The sequence below is a fragment of the Danio rerio genome, chromosome 9, assembly GCF_052040795.2.
Source record: "Danio rerio strain M-AB ecotype USA chromosome 9, GRCz13ab, whole genome shotgun sequence".
Lineage (NCBI taxonomy): Eukaryota > Metazoa > Chordata > Actinopteri > Cypriniformes > Danionidae > Danio > Danio rerio.
Window position 1 is genome coordinate 35,872,836 of NC_141029.1, and position 25,003 is coordinate 35,897,838.

The following is a 25,003-nucleotide window of genomic DNA, read 5'->3' on the forward strand; positions in this document are numbered from 1 at the left end:
TCAATTTTGAGTAAGCTATAAGTGCATCACATCTTTTGAATGCAAAACATTCAGAATGGATCACATTGTTCATGATTAGACCAAAAGTCTAATCATTACCACACTGGTTATTCTGTACATCAAAACTACCTCAGATAACACAGAATTAAAGCGCTTCATTTACGTTCCTCAATTCTCCCCGATTTCCCTCTCTGAAAACAGTGAAATTCCACAGCTTTGGTGGAATGTTCTCAGTGCCCCTTTGGAGCAGGGGCTTGTGTGGGAAGGAGGAGAGGAGGGACTCTAATAGCTAACAGTGGATTTACATTCTTTGTTGAACATAATGGGGGAGCCAGAGGGGCCGTGAGCCAGGAGGGAGCTGCCCCACTGCGATTCCTCCTGTGAAAACAGCAACCCCGTCACTCACCACACAAGTACCTCATTATCATCCACAGTCGGCTCCAAGTAAATCACTCCAATGCGCTGCAGCGGAGGTAAGCGGCCAGGCCGACATGTTCAATGCAAATCATACATACCGAAATTTCTGCCGCCGAGGACAGGACATAATACAAAACATAAGACAAACACGTCTGGTTTCCAAGCAACAGAGCCAGTCTGAACGCACCCTGAGGGAGGTTTTTCGTTTTTTTCGGGGTTCATCTCGAGGAGATTTCCTTGTGGTATTTGACTCCTCTGACCTCCCTCAAAAGGTCTGGATTTGCGTACCTTGGGAAAGCAGGAATTTTTTTGCGCCCGAGGTTCGTTTAAAGTACCATCAGACTTGTTATCTGTTGTAATGATTTATTGCAGCATCTGTCTTTGTCACAGGACCGTGAGTATTGACCTAATGGCTCCTTCATAAACACGTCCCTCATTTGATGTGAGCTGTTGCTCTGATTTATTTATCTCGCGGGCACCGTAACTTAGTTTGTGTTAATACTGTGCTGCTGTGCTACTGACCGAGCTTATAATAAACATCTCAGACTTGTACAGCTTAATATTTGACTGGAGAGAGGCAGTACTTACAGTGTAGAAGAACAGGATTGAGTTGTCTTTTGAATTTAATGGTACAAATCACTTTACAAATGGCCTGTCACGAGTGACAATCTGAGAAAGTTATTAATATACACAGAAATATAGGATTACTTAAATCTTGAATAGTTTAATCTACCAAACAAGCTTTTCTACATTGAATATGATACTTGAAAAAGCTTCTTATATTATGATACTTCAAAAAGCTTCTTATATTAGGATATTTGAAAACGCTTGTAAGTATAGCTTGGATAAAAAGAAAAAAAAATCACGGTTTCATGGTCTCACGGTATTGTGATTACTGCTCTAAATTATGTTCTTTTTAAATGTCTGGGTAAAAAAAAAAAAAAAATTTTCCCACATTGAACACAATATATTTTATTTTAGGAACATTTAAAATATTTTGTAACAGTAGCTTTTGATGTAGAGGGTCCAACAAAATAATATAGTCGCAAAAAAACATGTAAACATTTTAATTGTATATACTTTAGGAATGGTATGACAGAAAATTCTGGCGGTTTCTAAATCTTGACTTTTCCATACCGTGATAAAACTCCAAACTGGTTATCATCCCATGCCTAGTCAGCAAATTCATGAGATCACATTAATCAGTTATAGATGTATAGTAGATTGTGTAAATCCGATAATGCAGGACAAAAATATGCTCACGTAATTTCTAACAACATTTTAAGGACAAAATTGTTAGCTTCTTTAAACTAATTTTTTTCGATAGTCTACAGAACAAACCATCTTTATACAATAACTTGTTTAAATACCCTAACCTGGTTAACCTAATTAACCCAGTTAAGCCTTTAAATGCCACTTTAAGCTGTATAGAAGCTTTTTTTTTAAATATCTAGTAAAACAATATTTACTGTCAACATGGCAAAGATACATTAAATCAGTTATTAGAAATTAGTTATTAAAACTCTTATGATTAGAAATGTGTTGTAAAAAATCGTTTTTCATTAAACAGAAATTGGGGAAAAATAAACAAAGGGCTAATCATTTTGACTTCAACTGTATGTTGTGTCAACACTATGTGATTGAAAACACAACAACAACATCGACAACAAAACACAAGATTAAAACAAGTTTAACATACATTTTACAGGTGTAATTCCTTAAAAAGGTGGCGAAATTTAAAAATAAATTTTCCAAATCACGTTTTGTGGTAATTTCATAGAACACAGGTACCAAACTCAGGCTGTTTCTCAATTCCAAGAACGCAGAGAACAGACTCGCGTTCTTGTGAAGACTATTGCAAGGTCAACTCGGAAAACAAACTCGGGAGATCACAAGAACAGAGAACGTGTCCTGTGAGAACTGAGACGCTGTTTACTTTCACGGTCTCATTTAGGGAAACTCCTGAAATAAATAAGCTAAATCTCTGAACTCTAATAATACATCTATATAAAAAGTTGTGCTTCCCACCTCCTTTATTCATTTTAAGGCTTCTAGAGCGAGTTCTGTGCTCAAGTCTGCATCGGTGCATCCTTAATATCAAGAACACATTCGGGAACTTTTATCCATTCTCCGTTCTTGTGGTCTTAAGTTTTAGACCTGAATTTTGGTGGTTGATGATGACTTTACATGAGAACACGAGGACGCAAGATAACTGAAGAACGCATATTGAGAAACAGCCTCAGTTCCTGAATGGCTACAGCTCTGCACAGTTTAGTTCCAATTCTAATTAAACACACCTGATCAAACTAATCGAGTCCTTCAGGCTTGTTTGAAACCTACAGATAAGTGTGTTGAGGCATGGTTGGAACTAAACTGTGCAGGGCTGTGGCCCTCCAGGAACTTTGACAAGCCTGTCAAAGAAGAACTATTATTGTTTCCCCAAGAACCTTCTTTAAAGAACCCCTTTTTCACATTATAATCTAAAAAACTTATTTACACTGTAGCTTCTTTGGAGTGAAAAAGTTCTATAAATGAAACGGGGCATTCATGGAAACATTGATGCTTATAAAACTAATAAAGGTTTGAAAAATATTCTCTGGTTGTGCTCCTGATTAACAAATAATTACTTCAATATTCCACAAGACACTGGCTCTTTAAAATAAACTTTGAGAGTCACTCCACCGCTGAACTCAATTATTAGTGATGCATTATTAGTAATTGTAAATGCATTATCTTATTAATTTTTTAATGTAATTGTATTTTAAATATTTTTGTTCAAATTGAATATGAACATTTGAAAAATCAGTTCGCTGTCCAACCAACAGTTGCTTTAGAATAACTGTAATAATACCTGTTACTAGTGCCATTAGAAAAGTCAATGAAGTAGCTGTTGTCTAAATTCTAGTATACAAATCACATTCACGGTAGACGTTAAGTGCTAATAAATTGCATTGTGCCAACTCAAAATAATAATATGTCTTGCCATACTGAACTCATGGCACTTGTGGAACATGATGGGGTACAATGTCAAAACTAAACGACTGCTGTTCTATTTGATCTCAAGATTAAGGCATCCTGTAATTTGCAGTGAATAATATGATAATGGGACTTTTCTATAGACAGACATGTAACAGAAATGTTGTTTAATTTGAAATAAAAAAGTCAAGTTTATATAAATATATAAGAGCAATTACTAACACTTTTCTAACATAAGGTGCAGTGCATGCTAGTTGCAACTCTAGCTCCTTTATCCCACTTCGCCTTGATGTGAAACATTTCTTTAATGAATTTAAATTAACTAAAGTATTGTTGAGCTCAGTGCCAGAGCCAGAGCCAGACTCTGGGTAACAGCCACCCTGCTTTAGAAAGACTAAGAGATTAATTTGATGGATCTTTCAGCCGAGCACTTTAGTCTATGGCAGCCTGACATACGTCTCCTCCCTCCAGCCAAGTGTTCTTCGCACATTTCCTTTCATTTCCTGATTGAGGCCTTCCGCCTGCACTCAGTCGCTCTACCTGTCACACGTACAATTATTGCCAGCCACCCCGAACATTAGATCCGCTATTTGCCTTAAATATGAAAGGAAAAAAAAGCGAACTCATTTATGTCACATTTTCTTTTAGCTCAAACATCAGACACACGCGGGGAGAGCTAAAATGTAAGCTAAAACGGAAGGCAGCTCCAAGTACAGCGAACTATTTGTCGGGAAATGTGCTGTCTTTTCTCATCTCGAATTTCAGCTTTGAAAGTGTGTGCAACATAACCAGCTTGCAGCCATTTCTCTCCTGATTTTTTCGGCGAGTGTGTGATGCACTCGCGCACACCGCGGGGGTGTTCGCTGAATCGCTGAGTACCGAATTGAAATGCACTCAGTGGATTAGTGCTATTTGAGAGAGGAGTGCCTCTCCGAGGGGCTGAATGTGCCGCAGGAAAACTGACCTGCGCCCATCACGATTAAAGCCGCCCAGTTTGTTATGCAACAGCGCTACAAGTGCAGTCAGACAACTCCTACAGCTGTTTCATGCAGGAGTCACGACTCAAATGTGTAGGCTCTCCATTACCTTTTGTCCGCTAGCAGCGCTGATTTTTCACAGACTGCCGCTGCGACCCATTGTGGCCCTCCTCCACCCCCACACGCTGGATTGTGAGCCCCCGTTTTGGAGTGTTTCAAATGGAGATGGAGGTGGTGGGGTGACCCCTCAACTGAGTGTGGGAAGCCCGTTTGGGCTGATTAAGCCTTCCACATCCCCTGTTGTGCTCCACCGTGATGTAACACCTTCTCTCCTAGACCAACGTTGCGCACAAAAGCTTCAGCAAACCCTGATGGTTATAATAGGAGAAAGTGCTCGCTATGTGAGTGTTTGGAGATGAGAAATGAGAGGTGATGAATAAATATGAAGCCAGCCTCCGTCGCTCGATTCATCCCCATCTGGATGGACCGGGAAAGCGACGAACGAAGGCTCCGTTCGCCTCTTTGTCTTTGCGTTCTGCGCTGATGGTCGAGTGAATGTATGCATGCATGTGTGGGTGTTTGGTAATGTGATTCTGCGGCACCATTATCCTAACACTCCCTCTCACAGAGCCCAGCAATGGCGTCACCTGTCTAATGATCCAAAAGGTTTGGTGGCATACGAGATTTGTCCTTGATGGTACCTCAAATTCTTATTAAAATGAAAAAGAGAGAGAATAAGAATTCAGACTCCTTTTCTTTTGGCAGCTTTTATTCTGGAACGTTACGGTATTCAAGGGTTTGTTGATGAATTAATATCCATGAGCAATGTCAAGTGTGTTTATTTGGTCTGCTTAGGAAATGCATTTCAAAATCACTGAAAAAAGGCATTAGTTTTTTTGCAGCCCTCAAAATGAAGTCCAATATATTTAAAAATACAAATGCACCACTATTAGAAAATTTGTAGTTTTTTCATATTATGGTAGATTACTGAAAAATGGCAAGTCCTTATTAAATACTACAGCATTTATAAAATTGTCACCTTAAAAATTATAAGGTTCTATTTGACATCTTTGTCAAAATTGAGTTATTAACATATTTTATTAAATGACAATTTATTTACATTATAGTATGTTTTTTTTTTAATTGTTTACATTTTAAGGTTTTTTTATTTAAAAAACAAAAAAGGCTTTATCTACAAAGTCGAACTCTAGCTTGGCTCTATAAGGTTCTTTCTGTGAGCCATTCATTCTGTGATCCAAATGTTTCAGCATTTCAAATGCATGCACAAAAACCAATCAGGATCAGCTTTTTTATTATTCTACCACTGCTCCGTTTACAGGGGGAATAACTAGAAAGAAACACAAAATTAGTCGATTGAAATTATTCAGTCGACTAAATATTGCTGCATCACACAAAATTTAGAACTGAAAAAGGGTGTGAATGTGATGATTTAGAAGTGTTTTTTGACACAGATCAAATGCTACATTTTACCTTGTTGAAAAAGAAATGGTTATTAAAATAACATGTAATATATTAAATGAGTAATATTTTGATTTTTGTGTGTGTGTGTGTGTGTGTGTGTGTGTGTGTGTGTGTGTGTGTGTGTGTGTGTGTGTGTATATATATATAGTCAGTGAGACATTTTTTTTTATTTGCTCATTGTCTGTTTCCTTTTAAAGTCTTTAAATTTGCTATTTGCCTTGAAGGGCAAAAACTTAATTTAATACATGGGACATGATTGATATCAATAGTGCCCTTTTAATTACATAGAAGTAACATCTGCATTGGATAAAATATTAAGCACAGCCTTGTATGCTTAATTTGAACAAGAAAATATAGTCATCCTAAAACATAAAATAAATGTTATAAATAACAGAAAATGTTCTTTCTCAAACATCAAAATATTGTTACAACACCATTTTTTATTGTATTTCTTGATAAGTATTGCTTCAGTGAATGATCTGCTAGATAGAATCTTATAATTCCAAGTGGAAAATTACTTTTCAGAATTAGAAGATTCTATCTACATTTGCCCTGTTTGTTTTACCCCAATTAGCAAATGTAAGGGAATGTTGATGATTTACATTTAAAGTACATTTAGGGTCTCTGTCATGCTGATGTATGAAAGAGAACTGTTACACACATATTGTTTGCTTTATGGAATGCCAAAACTTTGAAGCCTTGGACAACATGTGTGTAACAGTTCTCTTTCACACATTAAATTGACAGAGACCCTAAACATACTCTAAATGTAAATGATGCCATGATTGTTGCTCAGTGAAGTGATTGGTGGGCTTTGAAAGGTGAAAAGTTTTTCATTTATTTTAATATCCTGATTACGCGACATAAATAAAAAAACACATCCATATCTCAGCAGGGTCTGTCATGGTTTTGGGTCCCCTAGAAACAATTTTGTTGTGTTACGTGCCTATTTACAAGTGTTGTGACCAATTTTCTGCATGTTTCTTCAGTTGTTTGTGTTGTGACCAATTTGCAACACGTGTGCTATCAAATTGATAAAGATTGTGACGTTATTTGCTGGTGTTTTTTGTAAGTGCATGTGCTTTCTTAAATTGCAATGCGTTGAGCTCTCTCGGCCACCGTAGTTTCTTCTCAATTCTGTGTGGTGCAGCATTATTTAGTCGACTTTGATTTTGTGTTTCTTTCTGGTCTTTCCTTCTGTTAACAGAGCAGACTGGCAGAAATGCTGTTTGGACCTTGTGCATTTGAAGTGATGATTGGATCACAGAAAGCACCTTATAAAACCTATATACTTTTTTTGTTTTTTTAAATAAAAGTCTTAAAATAAAACAAATATTAAAACAACTTATAAAAAACATCACACAATGTAAACAAGTTGTCATTTAATAAGAATATGTGAATAACTAAACTTTGACAAAAATGTCAGATAGAACCTTATAATTTTATTATATATATATATATATATATATATATATATATATATATATATATATATATATATATATATATATATATATATATACATACATACACACACACACACACACACACACACACACACACACACACACACATACACATATATATATATATATATATATATATATATATATATATATATATATTTAAAATTTACACCTAAAATAAACATGCAATTCAATTCAGCTTTATTTGTATAGCGCTTTTACAATGTAGATTGTGTCAAAGCAGCTTCACATAGAATATCATAGTAAATTGAAACAGCGTAGTTCAGTTTTCAGAGTTTAAGTTCAGTTCAGTTTAGCTCAGTTCAGTGTGGTTCAATAGAGTCCAAACACTGTAGAGAAAGTCCATCGATGAGCAGCTCTACAAATCCCAAACCATACAAGCCAGACAGCGGCGAGGAAAAAACTTCACCAATTGTCGAAAATGAAGAATTAAAAAACCTCGAGAGAAACCAGGCTCAGTTGGGCACGACCATTTCTCCTCAGGCCAAACGTCTTGTGCAGAGCTGCAATAAATATGCATTTTTTTCACTAAACCGCTTACATTTTCTAATATCAGCTTATAACATTATTCAGATATATAACGCACATCCATATTAAAATAGTTTAATAACAGTGGTAGAACCACTCAAACTATGTGTCCTAGATTTAATCATATTCTTTTGTTCTTCGGCTTTTCCTTTTCCAGCTGGTGCAAGGATCTTATGAAGGGGATGCATCTGAAACATCTCTATTATCAGTCTGACAGCGGCTCGCTCTCCTCAAGACAGCAGTCCAGAAACTGCAACAAGAGGCCCGAGATCCTCTTGATTATTTTTAATGGTCTGTTTTACACCCTTTCAAAGGTACAAAAGCTGCTTGTTTTTTTGCAACCCACTAGCAACATACTTCTATACTCAAGACAAGTCTTATTATTAGAGAACAATAGAGCCTAAACAATAGCATCTTATTATCGATTAACAAAATAGTTTTGACTCATCTCTCAATTTTTTAAAGTGTATAAAAACTAGCTTACTAAAAAGACTGCAGTGGAACATTGTAGCATTTGACTGGAGATTTTACATTTCCATCAATAATGGGCAAGATTTATTAAATTTTATCAATTATTTTAGTCTAAATGTGGGCATGCATTAACAATTTGTTCCCCCGTTTTAAAACATCTTGGCTATGGTAAACTAATTCATTCTCCTGTTTTAATTTCAAGAACTGTTTTACAATGTGGACACAATTTAGTAAAACGAGGGAAAGAAGAATTATTGGCTATAGTTAAACTGTCCTTCCTGTAGTTAAAAGCTACAGTTACCTGCAAACTGTGCAGATGCAAATATTAACTATCCTTACCTGCATAATGTTACTGTACATCACAAATAATTCTTTTTGGTATTGTAATATGTGGTTAGACAATGTCTGTACTTAAGTTATGCACACAATTTTTACACAAACACACATAATAATTTATGTTTTAAGTGTATTAAAAATGTATTCAACCTGCTGCCTGTTTTCTGCCTGCTAGAGTTCTATTGTAAGCACAGTACTGTGAACATCCATTGTTTTACAAAATGAGGGACAAGACTAAATTACTGTAATCAAGAATGCCACAGATGCCATCCATAGAGATTTAATTGTAAATAATCCAGAACATTCTTTAGGTACATCAAGATACCATCAGAAAGAGTATTAATGGCTTTAGAAAATCAAAATAGATAGATTAATTGATTGATTATTCTATCTATCTATCTATCTATCTATCTATCTATCTATCTATCTATCTATCTATCTATCTATCTATCTATCTATCTATCTATCTGTCTGTCTGTCTGTCTGTCTGTCTGTCTGTCTGTCTGTCTGTCTGTCTGTCTGTCTGTCTGTCTGTCTGTCTGTCTGTCTGTCTGTCTATCTATCTATCTATCTATCTATCTGTCTGTATGTCTAATATGAAAATTATTCATTCATTCGTTTTCTTTTTGGCTCAGACCCTTTATTAATCTGGGGTCGCCACAGCGGAATGAACCGCCAACTTATCCAGCATATGTTTTACTCAGCGGATGCCCTTCCAGCCGCAACCCATCACTGGGAAACATCCATACATACTCAATTACCCAATTCACCTATAGCGCATGTCTTTGGACTTGTGGGGGAAACCAGAGCACCCAGAGGAAACCCACGCAAACACGGGAAGAACATGCAAACTCCACACTGAAACACCAACTGACCCAGCAGAGGCTCAAACCAGCAACCTTCTTGCTGTGAGGCGACTGTGCTACGCAAAAGATGATGACATTTAAAAGAGAACAAAATCCATGTCTGTTCTCTGACTGTTAACAATCTGTAATTGTCAATTGTTAATAACAGACGTTCAAGCATTCTGCCCAGCAACATGTCAGCAGCATCTATTCAAACCAGGTCTCAGTCTCTTCATGCATATCGCTGGCATTTCACTACGAACATACACTAGGACAGGAACATGAACCAACAGGATTGTTATCATTTTTTTGTACTGTTTGCCTTGAATGAACTTGCAGGATGGTATGATTCAGTCACACATGCTTAAGGGGCTGGAAGAGTGACAGTGAAAAGGAACAATAACAAAAACTAAACCTACACCAAATATACATGTGCATCCAATGCAACAGATTCCACAAGTAAACTAAATTTAGGTGGGTGGTGTTTATAGTAAATTGTAAAAAATATTGTAATAGATTAACAGTGGTGCTGTATATATATATATATATATATATATATATATATATATATATATATATATATATATATATATATATATATATATATATATATATATATATATATATATGATTAAAAATGCCATTGGCTATCTTAAAACAGCATTTTTTGTTAAGATTCTTTAATGTAAAAATAGCTCCTATGATCATTGAAACTTACATGGTCTACAGCTCTTAACATAGTAAGAAGAGAGGTTGTTGTTTTTTTACAAGTTGGCTCAATAATGACACTAAATGAAAATGATTGTGAGTCAACCATGAAAAAGACATTTGAAAAGGATGGATGTGTATAAATGCCCAAGGTAATCCCAAAGTACTGCATAACATACTGTAGAATGCTTCAATACATGATGAGTCAAACATTAAATAAAGCAAAACGACAGGAAATAAAAAACTAAAGTATTTATCACAGATTTCAAATCGATTATTTGGCATTAGTTATTATTCTTCCATCAAATGCATGTGATTTCAATTACAACAGCACAATTCTTTTGAACCAATTTGGAACGTCATGATTAGCTAGTCAGCGTTTTTCAGTGATGCACTATTGTACTATGGTAGGTAATCAGTGAATTGTGTTGCTGTAGGTGTAATGCACCCGTACCGTTTCTTTAACGGCTCTTCCCCGCTGATAAATCCAGTTAGGTTAGAGCTGATGTGGTTCTGGTTTAGCTGGAGGACCAGCAGGTGTGGTTCTGAATGGAAGCATGGGGTGAGATGGATCAGAGTATAACATCTGCGTGGGCAGTTCGGGTGCATTCAAAATATCACACAGTTTTATTTATTTTAGCCAATTATTTGCCGTAGCGTGTTAAAATGCTAAAATGTGGGCTTTTAAAAATGTTTGCATTCATTTATTCATTTTCTTTTCAACTTAGTCTTTTTATTAATCTGGGGTCGCCACAGCGGAATGAACTGCCAACTTATCCAGCATGTGTTTTACACAGCAGATGCCCTTCCAGCTGCAACCCATCACTATCAAACATCCATACACTACGGACAATGTAGCTTACCCAATTCACATATAGTGGATGTCTTTGGACTTGTGGGGGAAACCAGAGCACCCGGAGTAAAGCCATGCAAACGCGGGAAGAACATGCAAACTCCATACAGAAATGCCAACTGACCCAGCTGGGGCTTGAACCAGCAACCTTCTTGCTGTGAGGGGATTGTGCTACCCTCTGCGCCACTGCTTACACTTCCACATTTCACTTTCTCCAAATTTTAAGATGTATAAATCTAAAAACCTCTTTGTGTTGAATGAAAAAACAAACACAAAATCAAACAAAAAGTGCTCAGGGGTAGCTTAAATAATGTATCAGTATTCGGTTTGGGTAAAGGAATTATCAGAATAAACAGCAAAAATTAGTCCAAGGCACTCGAAATATGCAGAAAAAAATATTAAAAAGCATTTATTCATATGGCTAATCCTTAAAAACCCTGCGTGTTTCAGCAAAAAACTGCATTCATTATGGTAACAGTCATAAACAAATGCTTTATTAATGTCTTATATTTTCCATTTTTTCACATTTCGATTGTTTTGTCTTGATCAGATGAGAATATAGTTATTTAAAATAAAAAGTTGGCTTTTACCACATGCTTTACCATAGGTTCCATTGACTAGCCACCCCTCTGCCGTCCCATTAAAGAAATCCTCATGGAGTCAATCGAGACTCATATACCCGGACCTGGACCTGCCTCTATTTAAGCAACGTCATCACCTGGAGACACAGTATCAACGAGGTGGTCTTACAGGGCAATAGGTCCGGGTCTGCCGTAAACGCCCAAGTAAGTATATTCCGCCATTGGTGAGCATTGCAATTGACTAGATGAGCTTTGCAAAGGCAATACTATAAAAATGTTTTGCAAATATATATATTATATATCATTAAATAATATTAATTTGCACTGCTTGATTTTTATTTTCTGTTCTTTTTTTGTTGGCAAATTTCATTTTTTTAAAAAATAATAATAATTTTCCCTTTGCGAGTTTTGTAGATTTGCATTCATTCATTATTTTTTGCTCAATACTTTATTTTTGCTTGCAAAACTCTCTTTTTGCAAGAATATATGGCCCCAGATTGACTCCATAAATCCTAATTGCCCCTGAGGACCAGCATAGTCATGCATTTCTCAAGCAGATCTCAGGTGCTGTATGTTACTTTCAAAGCTGTATGTATCAGAAATGTACCATCCCTCATAATATTTGTGAATTCCAGCAACCTAAGCTTCAACAGCTATTTTACTGTAATATTTTTATGCCAAAGTCATATTTGAATAATGTGGAGGAACAGAGCCAACTTTGAGAGAACGACTTGTGCAAAATCTTTCAAAAAGGTGTATTTTATTTTGTATCTCTCAAAACACTTTCTGTTCTTACAACATAGAAAACCTACACGAACATGGGGAGAAAATACAAACTCCACACAGAAATATCCACTGACCCATCTGGGACTAAAACCAGCAACCTTCTTGCTGTGAGGTGACAGTGCTAACCACTGAGCCACTGTGCCACAACTCAAGATATGTTAGACAGAATATTTCCCTTTGTGGCAGACTAATGTAATGCTCTGTAACATTGCAGATCTTATAGATACACAAACAGACACAATACAAACTAAACTAAAAGGAAAACAAAGCATCAAATGGACTTTTAAATATTCTCATCTTCATGAACAGATCAGCGGGTTCAAGCGAGATCAACCTGGGGGGCCGTTCAGAAGTGAGTGCCATTGGATCAGGTGCCTCTGAGGTGATTCACTAAGGGTCAAGTAGAACCTTAAATAAAAGCCTTCGGAGCCTAACATAGACACCTCAGCCCAGTCCACACACCACTTCCCACATAAATTACACAAAGGCATGATCACCCTCTCACTTCCTCTGTTTACCCTGTGCTTAGTGATGAATGACCATTAGTCTGCTTCCTTTCAAAGGCCCCGCGGGGAACTCTGCCGATCGGGGTCAGAGGAGTTTGGCATGTTATCGGATCAGTGCTCTAAGTCTCGAAAGTGATGATCTACCTTCACCCTTCACACAGACTTTCAGACATTACAATGTGCCCATGAAAGTTACTCAGATGATGTCTGTACAGTGCTCAGCATAATTGAGTACAGCGCATTTTGAAAATTAATATTAGTATCTATTCCTCAGTGAATACAGGCAATGTGTTCTGGTCAATTAAACAAAACAGATTTATTAAACTCATACATTTTTTTCAAAGAATATTTTGGTCACCAAATTTAGAAATTGAAAGATAATACAATTAAATTCAAGATAAATATTGCAAAAATTAAATCAATAAATTTCTACCTACAAAATTTCAACTAGTTTTAAAAAGGTTTTGCTTCTCTTGATTTTTCCTCTTTTTAAAATTTTTATTTAATATTTTTCTATAATATATAAATTTGGGTGAACTAGTTTTTGACCATTATCATAAGTTATTTTAAAGAAGGTGCTTAATTTTTCATGTCAATCTCAGGGGGGCCAAAGGCAATAATACTTAACAAGCCCAACCAGGACTTAAACAAGTGATCTTCTTGCTGTGAGGCAACAGTGCTAACCACTGAGCCACCGTGTCGCCATCACAAATATCATTCACCACAATTTCAAGAAGAAGCTATTTTTTGAGTAATTGAAATGAAGACATTTATTAAACACTCAGGTCCATTTTATGTTAGAGACACGTATCAGATAATACAGTAGGATTTGTGGCTTTAACACTTTAACATATTCTTCGAAAGCACTGTGTTATTTACATAAAAAAACTTTAAAAGCAAAAAGTACTAATGCTGAATCCAATCCACAGGTGCATTAGTATATCAGTGAATTTAGTTGCCTGGACTACGGACATTTGGATGTAACTTGGCAAGGAATGAGAGAGAAGGAGAGCGAGTGAGAGAGAGAGGCGTCATCTCTCTGCCTCTTCACCAGCTGCTCGGTGGAGCCCGGCTCTCCTCTCCAGGACTCAGAGAAGTGGGCAGCATTGGCGCAGATAGGCTGAGGAGGGTCAGAGGGCTCCTCTCCTGGGACAGCTGTGCGCGGTGGGGGCCGTGGAGTGGGCTAGAGTGCTTCAAGCAAGGTGGGAAGTTCAACCGCAGAAAAGTAATTCCACTGAGACGAGCAGAGAAAAATAATAAAACAAAGAGAGACAATAGATATTTGTGGGCTTTTTTTGCCATTTCTCTCTCGTTCCCACTGAGAGATTTTTATTTTTTTATTTCAGAAGCGTGTTAATATCATCCTTAAGTGCGATGATGGTAAACAGATTTGGCTTGCAATTTATTATAACTCATGCTCTAAATTCCCCTTGGGTTTCCTAATTAATTAAGAGAAGTTAATGAATGTGCGATGAAAATATTACACATAAAGGTGGAGTTTGAATGGAGTCAGGGGCACAGAAGTGAAGGAAGCGGCTGTTCGTAAATCTTCACACTGTGATTCACAGGATTTGACAGTTTGTCACTTTTGTCAAAATAATAGTTTAAAAGGAGGGGAAATGATGATATTTAATTATATATCACACACCTCATCATAAACTCAAATCACAATTGGTGCTGGAGGGCAATTGGTTAGCAAATCAAGGCAAAGGCAAGTGCAACTTAGTGTATTTAGCATTGGAATTGTTCGTATTCAATTTCATTAATAATTCCATCAAAAAGTCTTATATGTTTTTTTTTTTTTTTTTTGGCTAGAATAAAAGCAGTTTGAATACCATTTTAAGGACAAAATTATTAGCCCCTTGAAATTATATATTTTTTCGAAAGTCTACGGAACAAACCACCATATACAATAGCTTGCCTGATTACCCTAACCTGTCTAGTTAACCTAATTAACCTATTTAAGCCTTTAAATGTCACTTTAAGCTGTATAGAAGTGTCTTAAAAATATATATTCAAATAATATTTAATGTCATCATGGCAAAGATAAAATAAATCAGTTATTAGAAATGAGTTATTAAAACTATTATGATTAGAAATCTGTTGAAAAAAATCTTCTCTCTGTTAAACAGAAACTGGGGGGAAAATAATAATAATTCAGGGGAAGCTAATAATTCTGACTTCAACTATATATATATATATATATATATATATATATATATATATATATATATATATACATACACACACACACACACACATATATATATATATATATATATATATATATATACACACACACACACACATACACACACACACACATATACACACACACACACACACATATATATATATATATATATATATATATATATATATATATATATATATATATATATATATATATATATATATATATATATATATATATATATATATATATATATATATATATATAGTTGAAGTCAGAATTATTAGCTTCCCCTGAATTATTATTATTATTTATATATATATATATATATATTTTTTGGGTAATACTGTAAAATTAAAAAATATTTTCTAGTTTTATTTAAATATTAGGTAAATACCCCATGAAAACTTTATTGTAATACAGTATGATATATTTATCTTTGGCCCACAGCACTCAATCAAGTTTGGTCTTTGGCCCTTCATAAGAAAAAGTTTATGCACCCCTCTAACATATACTACTATTAAAAAAACAATAGCAATATCACTCTGTATCCCTAGACTGTTTGCCTGCTAAAAGAAGGTTGAGCCTAATCAGTAAACCCCCTGGGAAAACTAGGTTTAGTTTAATTAGTTTATGAAGCATTTTCAAAACAGCTTGGGGCTGACCAAAGTGCTGACATAAAAATAAGAGCAATATAAGATGCAGAAATATAAGTGATATAAGTGATGTACTGCTCAATATAGCATAGACCGACAGATTAAACAACAGATGTGAAAACCAACAGAAAAAATGCCTGTTTCAAGAGTTCACACTTAGCTGATGATTTATAATAAGCTTGTTTGGCATGCTGTCCCAGGAGAGAAGCCTGAGCTTGAGGATCCCTCCCGTTCGTAGGGTGAGAGGGGAGATTGATCTCGGTAGATCTCAAAAAATCCCCCGCTGACATGGCTAAAGGTGAACTGCTTTAAGAAGGAAATATACTGGGATGCTGGGAGCTAGATTATGGTGCCCATTTGACTTAGTGGGTTTATGTATGACACATGTCTTTGGACATGGAAGGAAATCGGGGAACTAGGGGGAAACTCACAAGGACACGGGAAGAACAACATGCAAACTCTGCACAAAAATGCCAACTGGCCTGGAGAGGACCAGAGCCCGTAGTATTCTTGCTGTAGGGCAACAGTTCTAACCACTGGGCCACCATGCCGCCCAATCTAGGTAAAGCGGGTAGAAGAAGGGGGGGTTTCTTCCAGCCGAAGATGGTTGTGGAATAAAGACTGTGGTTATTTATAGTGACTTAGAAATCAACTGACTGGAAGATCAGGTATTAGCTAATGAGGGACCGGCTGTGGTCAATTATAAGCACATGGTCCTCTCAAAATTAGTTCATAAATAAACTTCACTTAAAGCAAAGGAAAACAAATAACCTTTAAAAAGAGAGCTTTAAAACTGGTAAAGAGGGTGTCATTCTAAGTTGTGTAGGCAAATCATTGAACAATCGAGGACCCACCACAGAGAAGTCTCTCTGTTTCAGGCTCAAATAAGGAATTTTCAATAGGATACAATTACAAGATCATAAACTTCTAGAAGGGTTAAAAGGATGCAGATCTTGAGATAGGTATTTTGGATTCAGATTGAGTAAATATTTGAGCACAAATAAAAATGTTGAACTCAATCCTAAATTGGATTGGAGGCCAGTGGTTGAAATGTAGAATGGGTTGACATGGTCATATTTGTGACCATTTCTGAAGAATTTTGTTGCAGCTTTATGGACCACTTGAAGTCAAGTTTCCTGATATTTGTCATTAAATAGAGAATTTCAGTTATCTAAATGCAAAGTTATGAAAGCATGAATTACTGTCTCCCGACAGAAAACAAAACTTTTTTGTTTTCGAAAATAAACTAGAAACTTGAGGCAATGACAGAGGATACATGATGTTTGTCTAATGTTAAAAGATAATACAGGCACCAAGACTTCGAACACAGCTTCAATTAAAAACTTAAACATTCAAGGAATTATTCAACTCTGTTGTAGCAGATGTGGGCAAAAAATATAACTGTCTTAGAGTCCCTAAGAGTTAAATAGTCATCTGCATTGAGGTGGAACGATCTCAGAAATCGGAACTTTCTTAGTATCACACCCAGGGGGAGAACAAGTGCCTTGGGGAAGACCAGACATGAGCTGTTGAGGTTGCTGGTTGGGCTTAGTGTTAGTGATGGCAAAAGATGGTGCTTACCCTTCAGTCTAACGCCCCAGTATATTTATAGACACTATTAGGAGGCATTATTGTTCTGAGAAGATGTTAAACCAAGGTTCTGACACATTGTGGTTTTAAAAAATCCTATGGAACTTCTCATAATGTCTAAGTGATTAACCCTGGTGTCCTGCCCAAATCCCTCTGAACTGGTTCTACCATCTATCTCTCCTTGCATGCTGGTGAAGACCCTCTCATGTGACTGTAAATGCTTAAAGCAGTACACAGTAAAGCACAGTAAAGCATAACAATTTGCGACCTTGGAACACAAAACCAGTCATAAGTGTCCATTTTTGAAACTGAGATTTATTTATAGCATTAAAACAGAATAAACAAGCTTTCCACTGATGTACTTGCTATACTGTACATTGATATATGCTTTGCTGCACACTATATTTAGGACAGTACAATATTTGGCTGAGATACGTTTACTGTTTATGAAATCAGTAAAATGAAATACTGAGTAAATCAAAGTTGTCCAAATAAAGTGCTTAGCAATGCACATGTATTAATCAAAAACTAAGTTTTAATATATTTACAGTAGGAAATTTTAAAATGCCTTCATGGAACATGATCGTTACTTAAAATCCTAATGAAAGAAAAATCATACATTTTCACCGATACAATATATTCAACATGTATTAAATTGATCAAAAGTGTTATTAAAATAATCTATTATGTTACAAAATATATATATCAAATAAATTGTTGCATAAATTGTTGAAAAAGCTTTCAATGAATCCAAAAGTCTTGAATTATTAATAAAAAATCCAAAAGTGGAAGTAAAAATATTAATATAATTGTATGCACTGAATGCATGAGAATAAAATAATTGTTACTAAATGATGTAACACTAAAAACTGGTGTGATGGCTGGATGGCAAAAACTCAGTCTTAACATTGTATTTTAAAACATAACAAAAAGTCTAACAATAGTTCACATTACTACGTTTACTATATGCTAAAAACATAAAATTAATAAACTGTCCATTAATAAATCATCCATTCCAGTTCATTTCTTGTTAAGAAAGACACATTGGATCTAAGTTCTAAATAAGCTTATAAAATAAAATGTAGATATTCAGTTGTTCATAAATGATGTACCGTGTCCAATGGTTCTGGTGGTTACTTGATCTCTGCATTTAAAAATCTAATATTTTTTTTAAGTATGCGAACCATGTGAACGGGGGAATTAAGTGCTGAAGAGTCATACAGTGGGACATAAATTAGTCAATGTCAGGGTCTTTCTCTGGTAAACCCCAGTGGTCCTGTATGATCTATGGAGGGGGGTGTCATTTCACGACAATCTTTTCATTTTCCTGTCACCTGAATGTTTGAGACATTTCCGACAACTTCAGTCTTCTGAACCAACTGATTAATATCAAATACTGAGGAAAATACGATATAATGTTTGCTATGATTCTGGACATTTGACATTTTTTTGGAGGGAGGGGGGGATCATCTCCAAAGTAACAGCTGAACCTCAGCATGAAATATCAGACAGAAAGAAACGATTCCCCATTAGGAGAGATGGTTTGCGCTTTTCGACAGTGGGTAAAACGGTCTTCCCTTTTTCTGAAAAATCCTGCTAATTTGTCTTGGAGGATTATAAAGACATGGCAGAGTGCTGACAGATGCTTTTCGCCTGCATCCCACTTGCTTTCTCTTCGGTCTTGGCCTTGATAAAGGGAGGTCTGTCTGCGGGAGGTTTCTAAGCTATGACAAACAGGGCTCCCTGTTAATTCAGTCCTTCAATAACAGCAAATCCTCAGCACATGTACACCTGCACAACCTGAGAGAGGCGCCTTTTGAGATGAGGCATCAAACTCAGTCGTACGTTCTGTCTCATTGCATGCCAGTGGGAACGAGAGGCTTTGTTCAACTAAGGAGGGACACTTGTCCAAGATACAGGCAGCGTTACTCAAGGCAGCGGCTGCTGGAGAGATAAAGTGCTTGCTTTTGCATCACAGACATAAAATGCTTCATCATAGTAGAAACGGACCTTGAATGTCTCATTTTGCAGAAAAAAGGAGGCAGTGGCAGACAACTTAACTATTTAAAGTCTGCATGAAATTAAATTATAAAAAACTTACCAAATAATTATGATCAGATGAAATGCTGTGCTGTGGGGCACTCAGTTGTTACTAAGAAAACACAGCCCAATACCATTATATCACTGACACAGTCTGAATTCTTTATTCAAGGCAGAATTGATCCATGCATTCATGTTGTTTATACAATTTTTTGATCTCATCAGACAAGGCAACCTTACAATGTAAAACTTATACAGATGGCTGTGCATGAAAATTTCTGTCATACTAAGGCACCGAAAAGTTGAAGGCACTTTCTTCTATATTTATTCTCAAACTTCAACAGATTGTCTTCACCATTGTCTTCAAGTCTTTTTGTTTGCTGTTGAAGGATCTTGTGACTAATTTAATTCAATATTACAAGAACACATGCTTTTTTTTGCAAATAACGTAGACAGACAGACAGACAGACAGACAGACAGACAGACAGACAGACAGACAGACAGACAGACAGACAGACAGACAGACAGACAGACAGACAGACAGACAGACAGACAGACAGACAGACAGACAGACAGACAGACAGACAGACAGACAGATAGATAGATAGATAGATAGATAGATAGATAGATAGATAGATAGATAGATAGATAGATAGATAGATAGAGAGAAGAATACATGAGGTTCCCTTAAAACATGGCAATTTTGATTTTGTAGTGACTTAAAAATTTGATGCAACAAGGACCATTCAGTGAGCCTGAGGGGGAAAAGTCCAAGTCTCCCCTGGCATGTAAAAATACATCAGCGCCATTGACATATTCTAAATTCTGGGAGCAACATGTAGCAACAAAGAACACCTGGGTGAATCATACAGAGAGAAATTGGTCTGACATTTAACAATGATGAGCTAACAGCTCTTGATAAGTGAAAAGCTTTCGCATACATTAGCACTCGTGTCATCCCTTCCTACTTCAGACACCGCTGAGGGCGGTGAGTCACACAGAGACCCTTATGCGAGTCTGCCTTGATAATGTTTAGAGGTCATACCATGGTGACCATTTTCTACTGTTTACTAAAGGCCACAAACTTCTCCTCTCAAGCACCAGAGCTTGAAGCAGGCATCAAAATCACTTTTGTTCTAGAAAAGAAAAAAGATTTTTTTCGACTGCAAAAAATAAATAAATAAATAAATAAAAATCTAATAACACAATACAAACTAACCCCATTCACTGTCTTTATGCACATTCCTGGTGAATGATTCATTGATGCACATTAATAATGTAGTCTATAACCTTCAAAGAAAATGTAATCGTTTCTTTTCCTCTGAGAAAACTTGCTTTTTGTGTTTTTTTACTAATGTCACTTAAAGTATTGGCTCAGTCTAAAATTAAGATTCTGTTACCCTCTGACACCTTCTTTGGAACATGCATTGAGATATTTTAAATCAGAGTGCTCTCTTACCTCTCCTCATACAAAGCTCCAAGAACTCTTTTGTATGCCAAAAAAAAAAAACAACAACTTTGCTCGCCTATGGTTTCACATCATGTTTGCTATTGTCAATACAGCGACTGCTTATTGCACAGCTGACAATAATGGCAATATGTTGTTCTGCCTATTGTAAATGCATACCCGTACCTGCCATAAGCTTAACGATATTTGCAAAAAAAGTTTTATTTGCTGCACAAAAGTGTCCATGGAGCTCCGTATGAATAGTTGAACTACTGAAGTCACACAGACTGTTTGACAATAGTTTTAGTTCCTTTTCTGGACTTCGAATGCTTTGAGACTGTTGCCGTCTATGGAAGATGAGAGAGTAAAATCACCGATGATACAAAGCATTACTGTATGACCTCTTTCTTAATGCTGCTGTTCCTTTTCAATGCTTAAAAAACTGTGCTGACCAACCTAGGCTTGGACTCTGCAAAGGTGTGTCACCTTAAACTCCTTATCAGGCTCTTCAAACTACTCCTGAACAATGTGTTCAATATGACAAGACACTTTATCCTGTTGAAACAGGCCACTTCCACCAGGGAATGCTCTATTGTCATAAAGGGTTTACCTGGTCTTCAACAATTTATAGGTCCAGTAGGTTAAATCAGCCCAATTTACATTTACATGAACGGTTAGACCAGCAGAACACTGATCAGAGCATCATGCTCAATCCATGCATTGACATCCGAGCTAAATACTGCACATTTGCATAAATGCACACCCATCCATGCAATGTAAAAGAAACCGGGACTCAAAGTCCCTGTTCTTTTGTTCACAAACATGTTGATTGGTCTGCAGCTACAAAGACCTGTGTCAGAGTATACATTTGTAATGTTGAATCAGACAGGATAGTCTTTATTACGCTCATGCATTGCTGACTCTTGGGCTCACAACGCCTTGATGCCGGTTTGTGGTATCCCGATCTTCAAATCACTCTTGGAAAAATCTGACTTGCTACATGGGAGCAACCCACAAACCTTGCTTTTTTAAAAATAAGGTGAATTATCTTGCTATATTTGTTCCAGTTCATTTCTCCTGCATTAAACATGACAATTTTGAGAACTGTTTGTTTACCATCTAATCTACGCAGACACTAACATGTGGCCATGTTAGAAAATGATCAGCGAGTTTTGCTTTGCCAGTGACTGGACATGCTATTTTGGCTCATCAGTGTATTTGCAATGCAAGACTTTAAAAGTATCCATTATAAAACACAACTTACATCTATTAGGCTATGCATGGTTTCTAAAAAAAACCTTGCAACTAATACCAATGTTTAAACAGACGCACATTTCAGATATCCTTTACATATACTTTTGCATTTCACAAAGGCTGTTTAAGACTGCAAAAAACATTTAGCCTAAAAAAAAAACATTTTATGGAAAATATGATTAACAGAGTGATAGACAAAGTAGGCATGTTTCCTTTAAGAATTGTCCCCAGAGGTCAGGACTCATCACTTCAGCCACAGTCATTTTTCCCTTCACTCACAATACAAAAGCTAAAAGTGCTCATCTCTGGACATCCCAGAGTGGCCCCAGAGAAGTAGTTCATCATGTCTCATCTGCAGCATGTGGGTGAAGGGACATAACAGAAAATCTGTCTTTCCTGGAAACTAAGACACTATTGATGTCACACTTCTGTGACAAGTGTGCTCATCCTTTGTACAGAACTGCTATAAAAACAACACTGAACACAAACCAATGACACATTCTCTGGGTGTCTCTGAGAAATATAATTTTAAAATTAAGGTTCAGAAAGGAGAGGTTTTGCCATTTGCTGTTCCCATAAACAATTAAAGTAACCATTCTTCTTATGGTGAAGAACTAAAAATCCAAAGAACATTTTGTGTTGTTGAAATGTCCCATGGCTGGAAAAGGTTTTTCGTGAAATTATCATTTTGCTGCTTTGACACAATCTACATTGTAAAAGTGCTATAGAAATAGTTTCATTGAATTGAACTAACTCCATTAAAGCACATTGTGTGTAACACAAGATAGTACCATGGGTCTTTGAATAATAAGTACTTCTGAGTGGCATGTAAACACAGTGCTCTATGATCTGCATGTCCATTTAGAGAAACACATTGTACTAATTATTCGCAAAAGCATCCTGTTCTAAGAAAACCGTCTGTACTTTTTCCAGAGGTTCGAGGCCTGTTAGGGCCTACACATTGAGATTTAAAAAAGGTCAAAGAGATCTGAGGTTTAACCTTTGCTGGTGTTTTTGATGTGATTGCAGTTTAAGATGCATGTGGGATTGGGAAATTCTGAATGTGGATTTTTGACAAACACTTTCTCTCACATGATTCAGATACAAACATTCAAACGCAATCAAAGCCCATTGGAAGACAAGGCACCCTAGTAACCATGGCCACTGCCAGGGGGAACAGCAGAGACCAGAAGGGTGTCGAGTAGGCGTCCAAAATGAGAGACAGGATGGGCTCAAAATGACAGAATGACAGTTTTAGCTTTTTTATTGAGGCTTTGCCCTAAAATATACAATGTCAACAAAAAAATATATCAACGATTCATTGCTGCTAACATAACATTAAGGCAATACTGCTGCCAATCAAATGATTTTATTTTATGAAAGCAGTTTCACACTTTCAATCATTGTGGTTCAGCTATGGAAAATAAAGTTTTACATAATACGTATAAAATAAACAACTACCCATTCAGAATTAATTACTCAAAAGAGCCATTTAATAATGCCAGCTAAATTTAGGTATAATATAATATAATATTCATTAATTTTCTTTTCGGCTTATTAATCAGGGGTGGCCACAGCAGTATGAACCACCAACTTATCCAGCACATGTTTTAAGCAGCAGATGCCCTTCCAGCCGCAACCCATCACTGGGAAACATCTATACACTCCCATTCACACTCATACACTACGGACAATTTAGCTTACCCAATTCACCTGTACCACATTTCTTTGAACTTGTGGGGGAAACTGGAGCACCCGGTGCAAACCCACGCAAACACGGGGAGAACATGCTCACACAGAAACGCCAACTGACCCAGCTGAGGCTCAAACCAGCGACCTTCCTGCTGTGAGGTGAACATGCTACCCACTGTTCCACTGTAGCCATAATATAATATAATATAATATAATATAATATAATATAATATAATATAATATAATATAATATAATATAATATAATATAATATAATATAATATAATATAACCGCATTATAAAATCTTCATTTTACTCTATTAAAATATTACCCTAGGAAAAACAACAAAAACACTAAAAACAGTAGTATTACTGTTGTTACAATAATATTATTACAAAAATATATAATTTATACAAATAATAAACCTGCTGTTTGAATGACAAACAGTCAACTTGCATTTTGGACAATCAAAATCATTAATCCCAGAGAGATTTTAATAATATAATATAATATAATATAATATAATATAATATAATATAATATAATATAATATAATATAATGGCAACGCGCTGGTGCAGTAGGTAGTGCTGTCTCCTCACAGCAAGAAGGTCGCTGGTTCGAGCCTCGGCTGGGTCTGTTGGCGTTTCTGTCTGGAGTTTGTATATTCTACACACGTTCGCTTAGGTTTCCTCCAGGTGCTCCGGCTTCCCCCACAAGTCCAAAGACATGTTGTACAGGTGAATTGGGAAGACTAAATTGTCCATAGTGTATAAGTGTAAATGCGTGTGCATGGATGTTTCCCAAGGATGGGTTGCAGCTGGAAGGGCACCTGCTGCGTAAAACTTGTGCTGGATAAGTTGTCGGTACAGTCCGCTGTAGCGACCAAAGATTAATTAAAGGGATTAGGCCAAACAGAAAATGAAAGAATATAATATAATATAATATAATATAATATAATATAATATATTATAATATAATATAATATAACATAATATTATATAATGAATATAATGAATATAATATAATATATATATATATATATATATATATATATATATATATATATATATATATATATATATATATATATATATATATATATATATATATATATATATATATATATATATATATATATATATATATATATTCATTAGTTTTCTTTATTAATCAGGG

The 25,003-nt window shown here is 35.9% G+C and overlaps 1 protein-coding gene across 1 annotated transcript in view; it reads right to left on the reverse strand.

The window, feature by feature from the left end:
* Positions 1-25,003, reverse strand: part of LOC147835341 (uncharacterized) — a 221,907-nt gene that overhangs the window by 8,295 nt on the left and 188,609 nt on the right. The gene's annotated exons all lie outside the window — the stretch shown is intronic.